The sequence below is a fragment of the Rissa tridactyla genome, chromosome 12 (assembly GCF_028500815.1).
Source record: "Rissa tridactyla isolate bRisTri1 chromosome 12, bRisTri1.patW.cur.20221130, whole genome shotgun sequence".
Lineage (NCBI taxonomy): Eukaryota > Metazoa > Chordata > Aves > Charadriiformes > Laridae > Rissa > Rissa tridactyla.
In genome coordinates, this window is record NC_071477.1 from 3009451 (window position 1) to 3021788 (window position 12338).

The 12338-nt window shown below is 42.2% G+C and overlaps 1 long non-coding RNA gene across 2 annotated transcripts in view; it reads right to left on the minus strand.

Moving 5' to 3' along the window:
- Positions 1-12338, minus strand: part of LOC128916839 (uncharacterized) — a 33532-nt gene that overhangs the window by 19430 nt on the left and 1764 nt on the right. For both annotated transcript variants that reach the window (XR_008469059.1, XR_008469058.1), the window contains exon 2: positions 11285-11446. This is a non-coding gene — a long non-coding RNA (uncharacterized LOC128916839). The remainder of the gene's footprint in view (positions 1-11284; positions 11447-12338) is intronic.

Here is a 12338-nt window from a genome sequence, read left to right on the forward strand (position 1 = left end):
TTCGGGTTCCTCCTGCTCAGTGCCACCTCTCCCACCCATCACAGGAACCACCAGGACCAGAACCAGCAGGATTTCCCCAAGGGAAGCGCCCAAGTCATTCATGGGACAGAGGAGACGTCCGTCCTTTCTGCTGAGGTGGGAGGCTCTAAAGCTCAAATTCCCCCTCTCCTTTTGCTTTGCTGATTAAATCAAGCCCCCTGCTGTTTGTGGTTGATGGCTTTACAGGTATCATTCTCAGCCTGCTTACAGAAAGATATGCAAAAATACCTGATGCCCTCTGGCTGGAAATGGAATCGCCTAATCCGCAGGCACTTTCCTTGTAAACAGCCTGATCAACAGTCCACAAACCTCTGCAGAAAGTCTTCACCAATTTCACTAAATCCCAAGCTTGGACATGGCTCCTTCTTCTGGAATTTGGCATGCTCGTAGCCATGGTAGCTGTCTAATATCAGAAAGCATCACCGGCACTGCTGTCCCCGCAGTGTAAATGCAGATAACAACCAGCAGCCTCACACTAGACAATAAAACCCAGTGATGTTAACTGCCCATTAAGCCTGATGAGCAGAGCTCTTGATTAAGACAATAACAAAGTTAGATTTGGCTGTGATGATTGCAGCCGTTGTTGCTGTCAGAGCCCAGGTGCCAGGCCTGAGCCAAGCCTCCTCCTTGGTTTTATCTACAGCCACCTGTACTAGAAACGTTTTCGCTGTTCCCCTTCTTGCTGCCCGCCCGTGTCACAGACCAGCGCTGGCATCACCGAGCTGCTGCCACCGGTGCCACCAGCACCAGCCAGGGCACAGCAAGCGCAGAACCGCTGCTGCCGTGCCAGGGCTTCAGATCTGCCCAGTGAGCTGATCCCAGTGTGAAGTTGCAACCATTAAAGCCTGGTATTGTCACAACAGAGCCACATCCAGCACGTTTGGTCATTTCCCTCTCCATACTGAACCGCTGTTGTCTCAGGGCTGTGTCTGTCTGATTCACATCGCTGCTGGCGTGTAGTTTGTTACAGGAGCAGAGAATGCAAAATCAATGTCTAGGAGGGTTTTATAACTGAACCAGAAACACCGTGTTCTCGGCAGAGGAATGGACGAGAGATAAGAATGAAAATGAAGCTGTGGGAATACCTGAATCCTGCCCCACTTTGATATTTAGCGTGGTATTAAAAAAGGCAGTTACAGGGTTTCTTCTGTTAGTTCATTTATGAAAGACTGGGGCATTTTTATCTGCGAAGCCTTTGGAGCTCCACTATTAGTCCGTTATTATGATTTTTTAATTATTACAAATCATTTTTAAATCCTTTAAGGAGGCTTTGCTCTCTACAACTTGGAGAAGGTGCTTTAGAACAGGCTTCCTACCAGTAACAGTCCAGCAGGGCCAGGAATACAATCCACTGCCGTGGGATAACTTGGAATAACAACTCAGAATCCAGACTCCACTCTTCCCAGTAGAGTTGCTCCTAAAACAAGTCTCCTCCAAGCAGGTTGGTCACCTCTGGAGGCCATTCACTTGCAAAAACCTGGCAGCTCTCAGATAAACCACTTAGTTACAAGAAGATCCAATGCCCTTTTTAATAAGATATCGCATAGCGATGTTGAGAACAGAGCACCCACTGTCCATCACAAGTCCCGCAGGAGAAGGAGGGGGCAACAGTCACCTCCAAACCCCCACGAGTCCCAGCCGTGGCCACCAGCCAGGGCGGGGTGTGCGGAGCGGGTCCGGAGCAGGGAGCACAGGACAGGCCAGGCTGCTGCTACGGGAACAGAGGCACCTCGCGGGGCTCTTTCCAAATGGCTGCTAATGCAACAAAGGGGACCAAAAATAAGTGTTTTGCATGGAAAACAGCACTCACGGGCAGTTCCACTTAAATGCTGTGAAATCAAATATTTTCCACTTATAACTACAGCCCATAATGGCATTTCCTAAAGGATCCAACTGTGCTGCTGACACAGAGTAGAAGTGAACAGGATAGTCCCAATAAAGCCTGATGTCCAATGGGTTGCTGGGAATTATTTACGCTAACTGGTTCCCTGAAAAGCTTGTTCTCCTTCTGCAGAAACCAGGCAGGAGCCCACCTCCAGCATCACTTGGCTGCTTCTCTTGGTCTTGCTGTGCCCCTCCACAGGCAGCTCAGAGAAACACAAGAGTATTCAGGCAAAAAAACCATCTGGCAAACTTAGTCACAGACGTACATTTAAGGATGTGTGGGATTAATTATAGAGGAGAAGTTATACATGAGGAGTTGGAGGCCTGGGGTATTATGGTGAGAAGAAAATCGCAGATAAATTGTTTTCATTAGAGTGGGGAAGCATCGTGTGTGATCATCATTTATCCTGCACTTCATCAGTGCGGAAAGGTTGGCACTAGCACCTCCCTCGCAGCTTCTGTTTCAGGATGTAGCCCTGCAGGTACCATCGGGCTGCTGGACAAATACACTCTGCCATCTTAAGCTCGCCCAGCACCATCACTGCTGCTCCTTCTAAAACTCCAGCAAAATCACTTCTTTTCTGCCAAAGATGCTCTTGTGCTTTACGAGAAGTTTAAGAAAACTGTGCACACAGGCTAAAATCCCAATGCAAGCTCACTTTTCAAACTGTTTATTTCTACAGATCAGGCACTTTAAACATGTTGTTTGTCACTTAAAACAGTTACTCCAAACACTTCCAGCTATGTAAGTGTTATCTCTGTGCCAGTATTTCTTCCTAGGGGTAGCGGTAAGCCTGAGGACTAACATCAGATTGTTTCTGACAATAGAGAAATTTGAATCCGAGCCCAAATTGCCTGACTAAAATCTATTCCAGCAAGAATATAAACCAGCATACAATTCCAGATCATACTGCAGTAAACTAGGCATTTGAATTTGTACCCCAGATTACCTTTTGCACTTCAGTCTCATCACTTAAAATCAGTGAAAAAACATATTAACTGAACATACGGTAGTCACGGTGGATGGAGACTGAAGACATGTAACAGGGTATGCTTCAAAAAATCTTCAGTCTGGGTTGATTTAACAGTTGACGGTCCTCAGAGTGGGAGAGTGGTAACGAGTGAAAAGACCAGAGAACTAAAGCATTCAGGCTGGAAAGCGTTACTCCTCTGCTCCGTCGTGTGCAGGAATATCACAGAAGGGCCAAGTAGCAATAAATCCAAAGGCAGGTAATTGGTGTTAGTGCTAACTCCTCAGCCAGGAGAGGAGCGGTGTCGCAGGAGGCAAGGTGGATCTAATTCACTTAACTCCTTGACCATTCTTAAAAGAAAACCACTTTTACATTACAAAATTAGAGCCATGTTTATTTACTTGTAAAGTTTTGCTGAATTTTGAAAGGAAGAAACTGTCAGAGTGTACCAAGAAGACCAGTAAATAGCCTGAATTAATCTTTGGTTGCCCCCCATTCCCTAAGATGACCTGAATTCGTAAGTTATGCGAGCTCTGAAGTCTACGTGACCACTGGGTCAAGCCACGAGGATACAGAGAGATTTTGTTCTGAGGCTGAATGCAAATGCACAAAAAACTAATGATGATTCTGAAGAACATTCAGGTTTCCAGTTGTTGACACCAACAGAGCTTATAAAGCAGCAAAAAGACAGCTGCTCCCATCAAACAACATCAATTTGAGATCTGATGCTTGATCCCACTTATCTTAATTATAACCTTTCATTAACCGTCTAAAGAGAAAAACAATTCTAATATAGTATCTCTTGGCAGAAGACTCAACTGAACAGTAAATTGAGGAAAGAATTCAGATTCACAACGCAGTAATAGTCATAATGAAAAGCTTTTCCCTTCGGCTGCCCTCTCGTTGTAACAGGTCACAAAGTTCTAAAATCACATTTTCTTCAATGATCAGTGATATTTTGCAACGTAAATAGCAATTGTTGTTCCAAACTGAAAATTAAAATATTCGGTGACAGGGATGTTTGGGTTTGGTGACAGAAGTAGTTTCTTATATTATGACATACCATAGATATTAATACTACCTCTTAACAGGGCTTAGAAATATTCTTATTGTCTTGTCTTCCTAGATGTTTGAGGAATGTGGCAATTTAAACCTCTCGGACAGCCCTTGCCCTGTTGTGAATCCACTGAAACTGGCCCCAGTGCTGCCCACTGGGAGGTTTCCATCTCTCCTGCACGTGGGTTTGCAATCCTTTATCTGAGCTGGACTGGGATGTGAAATTGCCCAAAAGAGCAGTTTCGAAGCCCAAAAGAGGGTTTGAAATAGATCCGCCTGTAATGAATAAATAGAGGATAAACAAAAAAGGCCTTGCGTAATGCAAGTAGCGAGGCAGTATGAGCTGTACTGGTTTATAACGCAGCGTCTCCTTCTCTCACACCACTGTGAACCAGGAGCAATTCCAGTGCCTGAACTTAGTAGATTTAGTCCAGTGTCATAAACCAAGAGATCATCATCATGTTTAATTGTCTGTTGTTTAAAGTACTGTCTGTTCATAACTAAAGAGTACATTGTGTACTCATTGTTCCAGTAAGTTTGCAGTTTTCATTTTCTGGAAATATATTTGTCAATAAACTTCCTATTATGAACCTGAATATTACCTGTATTAGAATGAGGAGCTTCAAAAAGCCATTGTCAGAATTCATTTTATAAATCGGTCTGGAAGACAAATATAAAGACTCCTAATCAGCAATCCTATCTAATAAAACTGATTAGAAGAGCACAGGTTTGCATGAGCCCGCCTTGATCATAGTGAGAGCAAATAGAAACTGTTCTGAATTTGAACAAATTAGAAACAATCCCATCAGGGCACACAGGTAAGGTAATATACAGATATGAATTGCAGCAATAAAAGAGCAAGTGGAAAATGAGATACGATTATTTTTCTTAACAACTAAGTGGATCCAAGAAGAACAACTTAAAAAATTCAAGGTGGTGAATGGAGCTTATCATGTTCTTGGGTTCCTCTTTCAGAACAGACTGTAGATATACAGGAAAATTCATCAGCTCTCCCTAACTTCCCCTCCAGTGCTGAAGATAAATTACACTTTGCACACGGGTACGTAAACAGCTACACACCTTCTACATGGAGCTGTTTTCTAAGGGTGGTAAGATTCCTGTTTCATCCCACTTTTGATCATGGAGGATACTCAGACGGAATCAATCAGACTCCCCTTCAATGGAGAGAAATTAAATGAATTTAGTAGCAAGACTCTTTAAAACAGCTTTAGAAACTGCTATACACAAAATGGGGAGAAACTGCCACTTTCCATGTTGTGCCCATGTTTGAAAGCCACCACAGACGGCTGCAGGTGGACACCATCAGAACGGCAGTAGCAGATTCGATCTTGTCCTGTGCAAGAGTAGACCTTCCGCAGTCAGAACAGCATCAACATTGCCTCGAGGATGAAAGTCTGGCAGATGTATAAGGACAACAGTTGTGTTAGACCCAGGGCTAACGCTATATCCATAGGTGTTTCTATCACTTTCACCGATGAAAATCCTTCCTATAAAAAAAACAATTATGAGACTAGTTTAAAGGGATCATTTAACAAGGGCAGTGAATGACCCAGCCTTTTAAATTTGCCACAGACATTTTTTCCACCTCTCATTTTAGGTCTTTCTCTTCTTTGGCTATTGAGCATTTGGTCTTCAGGCTAATAAATAAAAGGGAGGACAGTGAAACCAGGTATAGGGGGAAGACGACAACATGAGAAAGGCCAGCATAAAAGGGAATTTCTGAGAAACTCAGCTTATAAGTAGATTTGGTGAAAGGTTCTTCACCCAACAGAGCTGGATGATATTGCCCTCTAACCAAGGTCGGGTGGTTCTTCTAAGGTCACACAACTTTTCCTTCAAAAGCATCAAAAAAAACATTGGTAGATGCAAGTTCTCTTCTAAACTTACCACAATTGTAAATATTTTCTAGTGGAGACTTAGTCATTCAAAAGGAAAATTGTGGTGATTATGTTTAACATCACCAAAAGTAGAGAGCACTTCAGGTAATAGCTTCCAGGGAGGGGAAATAAAGCACTGGGAATAAAGCCATCCGTTCAATCTTGTAAATATTTATTATCATTGCATGAGCAATTCAGAATTCTGGTGTGCAATGTTAATAGGACCCACTATAGTTCACCTGAGCCCCAAATTTCCTACTGTTAAAGCAAATCAGATTATTTTTTTAAAATTCTTATTATTTCATAAAGTACACCGTAGTCTATTATATGGTAAGGTGTGTAAGGATTCCAAATGAACTTTCATCTGCTTCTAACGGTGAACAAAAAAAGAAAAACTTTTGAAAGTCGGAAATATAATGTGATTGAAGGATTCTTATCTCGGGACTGCTAGGGAACCTAGGGCCTAATTCAGTACCTCTGAAGCTGCTGCAAAAAGAAGTTTCTATTTTTTTAGGCTTTGCTATCTCATGGCAGCAAAGAGAGCTGGGAAAAGAGCTGTGTTCTGAAATACTTGCTCTGACATATAGTAAGTTTGGCACATGTAGATTAAAGACATTAAATTTTCCTTCACAGGTATACAGTCCCCAAAATCCAAAGCGCACAGATACCTGATTTGAGACATACGAGTTAACAAATCCTTAATCAGGATGACATTAGCAGTTAACGAATGCACAGATTCTGTGTGAGCAACAGGGCCAGCTTTGCCTCTACCCCAGCCAGCTCGGGATACCTCGGCAAATCTAAAAACTAGCTAGCAAAGGAAGATTAGAAAAAATGAGGATTTTTATCCTCCCTAATTCTTTTGATGACACAGTAGCATCTCTAGTGTGATAAAGGATCTCCAGGGCCTAAGACTTACAGAGAGGTATAAAGTGGCTGTGGAATCACAGAGCTCTGACATTCCCTAGGATTTTCTTAAATTACTTCTCCAACTCCAAGGGACAATCTGTAGCAAATGCTCCGTCTCTACCTCCCGCTCCTAATGGCTTCCTAAAGGCTGACCTAAAGTCTTCTGAAGCCCGGAGGAAGACTCCCCCCAGACACCGGAACATTCTGTATCAGCACTTTCTTTGGACTGTGGAGGTCCTTTTCTAATGGGAAGGTAAGAAAAGTGGGAGTAATTCAGATCATCAGCAGAGACGGTTTTCAGAATGGGTAAGAGCAAGAGATACTTGATTACTCTGACATGGGCTGGAGGATGAGTCAGGAGCCCCAGGACGTGCAGGTGGGATCCAAAGCCAGCCAAAGCATGATGTGCACCTGAGTATCTGTCTCTCACACCTCGCTTTCCTCTTCCAATCCAAAAAGAAATAGTTAGCGAGCTTCTAAAAGTGTGCCCCTCAACACACAGTATAAAATCAAATACATATTTTCTTTATAAGTTTCTCACAAAAACAATGAAGTTAACTATTGTGAAAGAAATCGGGGGCCTTCCTACCATTTAGAAAATTGCTTAAATTTGATACTTTACTTCCGATATTGTGTCAAGAGCGCAAAACCAGCATGAATGGCTGAGGCAATTGAGAAATCCTGAGTAAGAGGAGAAGCCCTGCCTCTTTCCAAAAAGCTTACAGTCGCAGCTTGCTGGGAAAAGCTGTGAAATGTGCTAACTGGCTTTGGCGCTGACATGGTTATGCAAAGTAGACGATAGTAATAGTGCTGCCCTGCCGTCATTTACAATGGCATCTGCTCTCTTTCAATTTTATGTAATTTTCATTGAATTTAGATCCGTCAGGTTGCCCTGCCATAGGATTCATGTGAAAATGAGATCCTTATTCTCAGCAACCGAGGCCGTTGAAGAAACGGGATGTGCTAAGGCTGCTATCCATTATACAAAGGGAGGAAGATTATTCCCAAAATGAAAAGAGATGAAATCCATTCAAATGTGCAAGTTTTCAGTCACCTCCATTCCAGAAAAAAATGAGGCTATTCTAAATAAGAGGTCTGTATAGCACAGCTGGCCTCAGAATACTCTAACATATGTGTTCAGATGGGAATTATGATATATATGTAAAATTGCTTACAGACCTGACCCAGCACAGAAGGCATTCTGACAGGAATCAGAGTTGGAGCTTGGAGTGAACGCTCCCTCCTGCTAGCTTGAAATAGTAACTTTCGGGTAGAGGCTACTGAGCGAAATAAATAAGGGATAAAGCAGGACCAGCAATTTAAAGATGGACAAAGGAGTAGAGCACATTGGCCAAGTCAGCCTGTATCCATCCCCAATACATTCCCCCAACGCCAGAGTTTCATTATGTAGTGCTCCTAGTCGGAAGCAATGCAGAAGGCAGTAATTAGAATTTTGGAGTGCAGGAGAGAACTGCTGACCCCGTGGGCAGGTTTATGCAATTAAGTCTCTCATGAAGGTAACGTACATAATTTGCCAACCTTCTCATGCAATAGCTCATTGGCATCATTGACTTCTAGATCAACTTTTATCATCTCTGTACAGTTTATAAAATTACTGAGTTGCGGTACACAAGCAGCAACGCACTGAAATGAAGTTCTGCCTGCTGAATCAGAAAACAAAAAGTGGCTAAGTGTATCAGCCCATAACAAAAAGAATTGCACGTATTACCCTGGTAGTATTGTTAGCTGTATCTGTTCCTTTCTACAGGAACAGATATTTATATATATACATATATATATTTATATTTTTATATAGTGATGTCAGTCATGACAGTGTTGTCTGCACCCTTTCTTTAAACCTGTTTATTTATTTGAGGGTTTTTTTCCCTCCTGAGATGCCGTAGGCATGCACATGGTGAGAACTGACATTTTGTTGGCTATGAAGATGGAAACACTTCCTTGCTTCAGATCTAATCCAAACACTTTCAATTACTGATATAGTCACTTTGGCATTTTTGTGCTGTTTTAGAAGGAATAACTGGCTTTGAAATATTTGGTGTAAATTACAAGCAAAAAAGTAAGAGTCACAGGCCTGAAATATAGTAACCAACTGTCTCCTGTCTCCTCTTACAGGTGTCTCCTAAACCACCAAATAAATAGAAACAAGAGTCCAGTTGATATGAAATTCCACCTTCACTGAAATCAATGGATTTTTTTCCCTTTTGATTAACACTTAAGCATAAGACAACTAATTTTTTTGCAGTTGGTCTGTTTTATGATCATTAAAGATAGAGGAGAATTCATTGAACATGGTGAAGGGTAAAACTCAGAGACTTAGGCAGCAGCAGTCAAAGCTGCTCCTGATAGAGAACAGTTACATCTGTCTGGTTGAAGGCAAACTCTGACCCATGTTAAGAGCATCTCCTACCAACAGAACCACTGCAAATATACAATTTCTTCTCCATGTGATGGACTTCGCTCCATACCCAGCGAGGAATTTGGCTCCATCATCAGATATGTTGGCTTATCAAGCATTCTCTACTGTGAGTAATTATATTCTTTGCACGTGAGGATAAACCCAGAATTATACAGCTCTGGTTTGGTTCCGTAAATCAAACACAGGCTTGACATTATGGAATCACAACAGAAGAGCTTTTAAAATAAAACAGGAGACAGGACAGGCCTGTTTTCCGTGACTAATGAGGACAGAAGATCCTGTTACCAGCACTTTGTGGACTCTCTTGTTTCAGCGACACACTGAAGCTGGAGACGTATTCCTACACACCAGACAAGCTCAGGCGTTCTTTGACAAGTTACTTGGCTTAGTCCTGGATGGTGCCACTGATTTAGCATTATTGCAAGCCAAATTTCATCCTAACCTACTGGCTGCAGCTGCAGATTGTTCCTAACGCACTCTTGTTTGCCGATGGGTAGGGTCCGTACTAGGAAGCAATCTTAAACAGATGATGCAGTCTAATGGATGATGCTGAAGGGCACTTGGGAATACTCTGGAGTAGTCAAAGTTGAAATGCAAAAAAGGGCCCTAACACGACGTCCCAAACCCCTGACTTGCACAGTTCTGTCCAGGTTTGTATGCGCTTAAAAGAGTACACGTGCTTTATGAAAATCTGCTGCCACCCTCCGCCACGGCGAAAGGCTGAGCGTGGTTGTCATGTGAATGTCAGCCGGTCGGGTTCAGTGCTTGGCTGCTTTCCTTCTGGAGATCCTTTGTATTTATGCTGGCTCCTTTTTATTTTAAAGAGTAGTATTTTTGTTTTGAAAAATAAATATAAAAACATGACCCAGAGATGAAAATGATGATCTGAACAATCCCAGTCACAACACTGAAACTGCCAAGGAAGGGAATTCCTTCTAGATTTGTGCTGGGCAGTGGGGTGAGTGTGAGTTTAGTTTGGCAGGAACTTTAGGCACTACCAACGAAAATGACCTTCAGTAAAACATGCCACGGCATTCTGATGCTGGCTTGGGGTAGCCAGGCACTCATGAACTGATTCTTGTGCTCACCTCGAACCAGCTCATTCTAAATCCACTGGTTCTTCTTTACACTTCCCTCTAAGCCTGGGATATGATGGATTTATTAAACTGAAAAAGTAAGATGGCTTCTCCTTACACAATCCCCACTCTGCACTGAGATATTTTGAAGTGTAACAGCAGCAGTAGTGAACGCCTCTGTGCGTGCTTAGAGATGATTATTTGCACTGTTTTCAATCTATTTTTCAAAGGCTTGCCATCTGATGCCCATCTAATATCTAGCCTCTCTCTGTTGGGAGAATGAGCACAACCGATCACAAGGGAGAAGTTCCATTCAAGAACATATGTCTCAGCAAACAGAATGTGTCCTCTGTCTGCCAGCTGCTTCCCACACCCCACACCCCCCTATTTTGAATTAAATTCCATATTTTTACCCCTATCTGGCCATGCAGACCAGATCTGAGAGTGAATTCCCCATTCAATGCTCTTGTTTAAAATAATCGAACACAACTTTTTTGCCAAGAACTTAAGCAACTGGGAGAGGGCTGGGAAGTATCTCCTTGCCAGCCACTGGAAGAGGCAATGCTGCTCTACAGGGATGTGTGATAAGACTCTATCAACAAATAGGTTTATCTTTTTGGTTCTTCCTCCTTGATAGGTTTAATGGGGAGAAAAACACATCTATATCAAACAATTGTCATTTATTTATGCAAAATGATCAGGCTCCAACTTTAGGGCAATTCCCTATGCAGCTCTGTTAAGCAAAACTTCCCACAGATTTCACACCAAAAGAACGGATTTTGAAAGTAATGCTAAAGCTTACAAATCAGATCAGAACTCTGCTTTTCAGGGGTCTTCATCAGTCAGAAAGGATATTATATTTGGAAATACTGAAGTATGCCAAAGCACTGAGATTACTTCTCTTGTAGGACGATTTATGGACCTGAGAGTAACTTGGTGCAGGACTAGACCCCAAATTTTCTGCATGTAAAAACTACATATGTAATGAAATGGAATAATACAGTAGCTAATTACCCAGTTTGTCAAAAATTAAACCCAGCATCAGGCAGCAGTGACCACTGGGCACATCCATCAGCTTTACCAGGGCTCCCTGTCCGTGGGCTCCAGCGAACTGCAGCACTTCTGTAGAATAAAGCTGGTAACGCTCCCCTGGGGGTCTCAGGAGGTTTCATTCACCTATGTAAGAAAAATTCTGTTAGACTCTGTATCAAAGATGTACTAAAATCCCCAGCAAAGGTTAAGTGACCGGTTTTAATGCAAAAGTATGCAGATGATATTAATTGACAAGGTTCACATGGCATAGCAATAATCATCCAGGATTCGGAATGAAGTTTTAACTTTGTTAAGGGCACTAACACATGGTGTTCTAAAATAATGACAAAAATAGTTGCAACCATATTGCTTATCCCAGAAATACAACGCTTCTAGAGAGAATGCCAAATGCTAGGCGTATTTCTCAGTTGTTGCAGTGCCTTATGAAATATCAAATTGTCTCTGCAGGGGGACACGACCCGACCCAGCAAAGCGCTGAGCACCCTTCGTGGACATCATCGGCAGCCAGGTTTCTATGGCTGGAAGCAGCCTAAAGAGTGGCAAGAAAAAGAGAGGAACTAAACTGTGCTTGTCTGACGTGGCTGGTATCTGCTGAAAAACAAAAGTAAGATTCGAACTTGAACAAGACGAGGGTAAATTTTTCAGGATCTGAAAAATCTGTTCAGTGAGGGGGAAAAAACCTCTAAAATTTAAAGAGAGAAAAATAGAACTCTGGTCCAAATCCAGGCAGAGGCTGCGTGTGGCATTATTACAGGCTCCCATATGTCTCCTGGAGGCACTGAAAGAGACAAGGACATTTAGATGCAGGAAAATGTAATTATTTGCGATTGAAACAAATTAGCAGCCGATTTATGCATATACTCTTCCTGTTGAATTAACATTATTCTACTGAATTAAATTATTCTCATTTGCTATTGTACTTTCAGAGGTAGCCATATGTTTTTTCACATTCTGTCTCACATGCTACTTTTTTTAGTCATCAGAACTTAATGACATAAAAATTGCTATCTGAGTT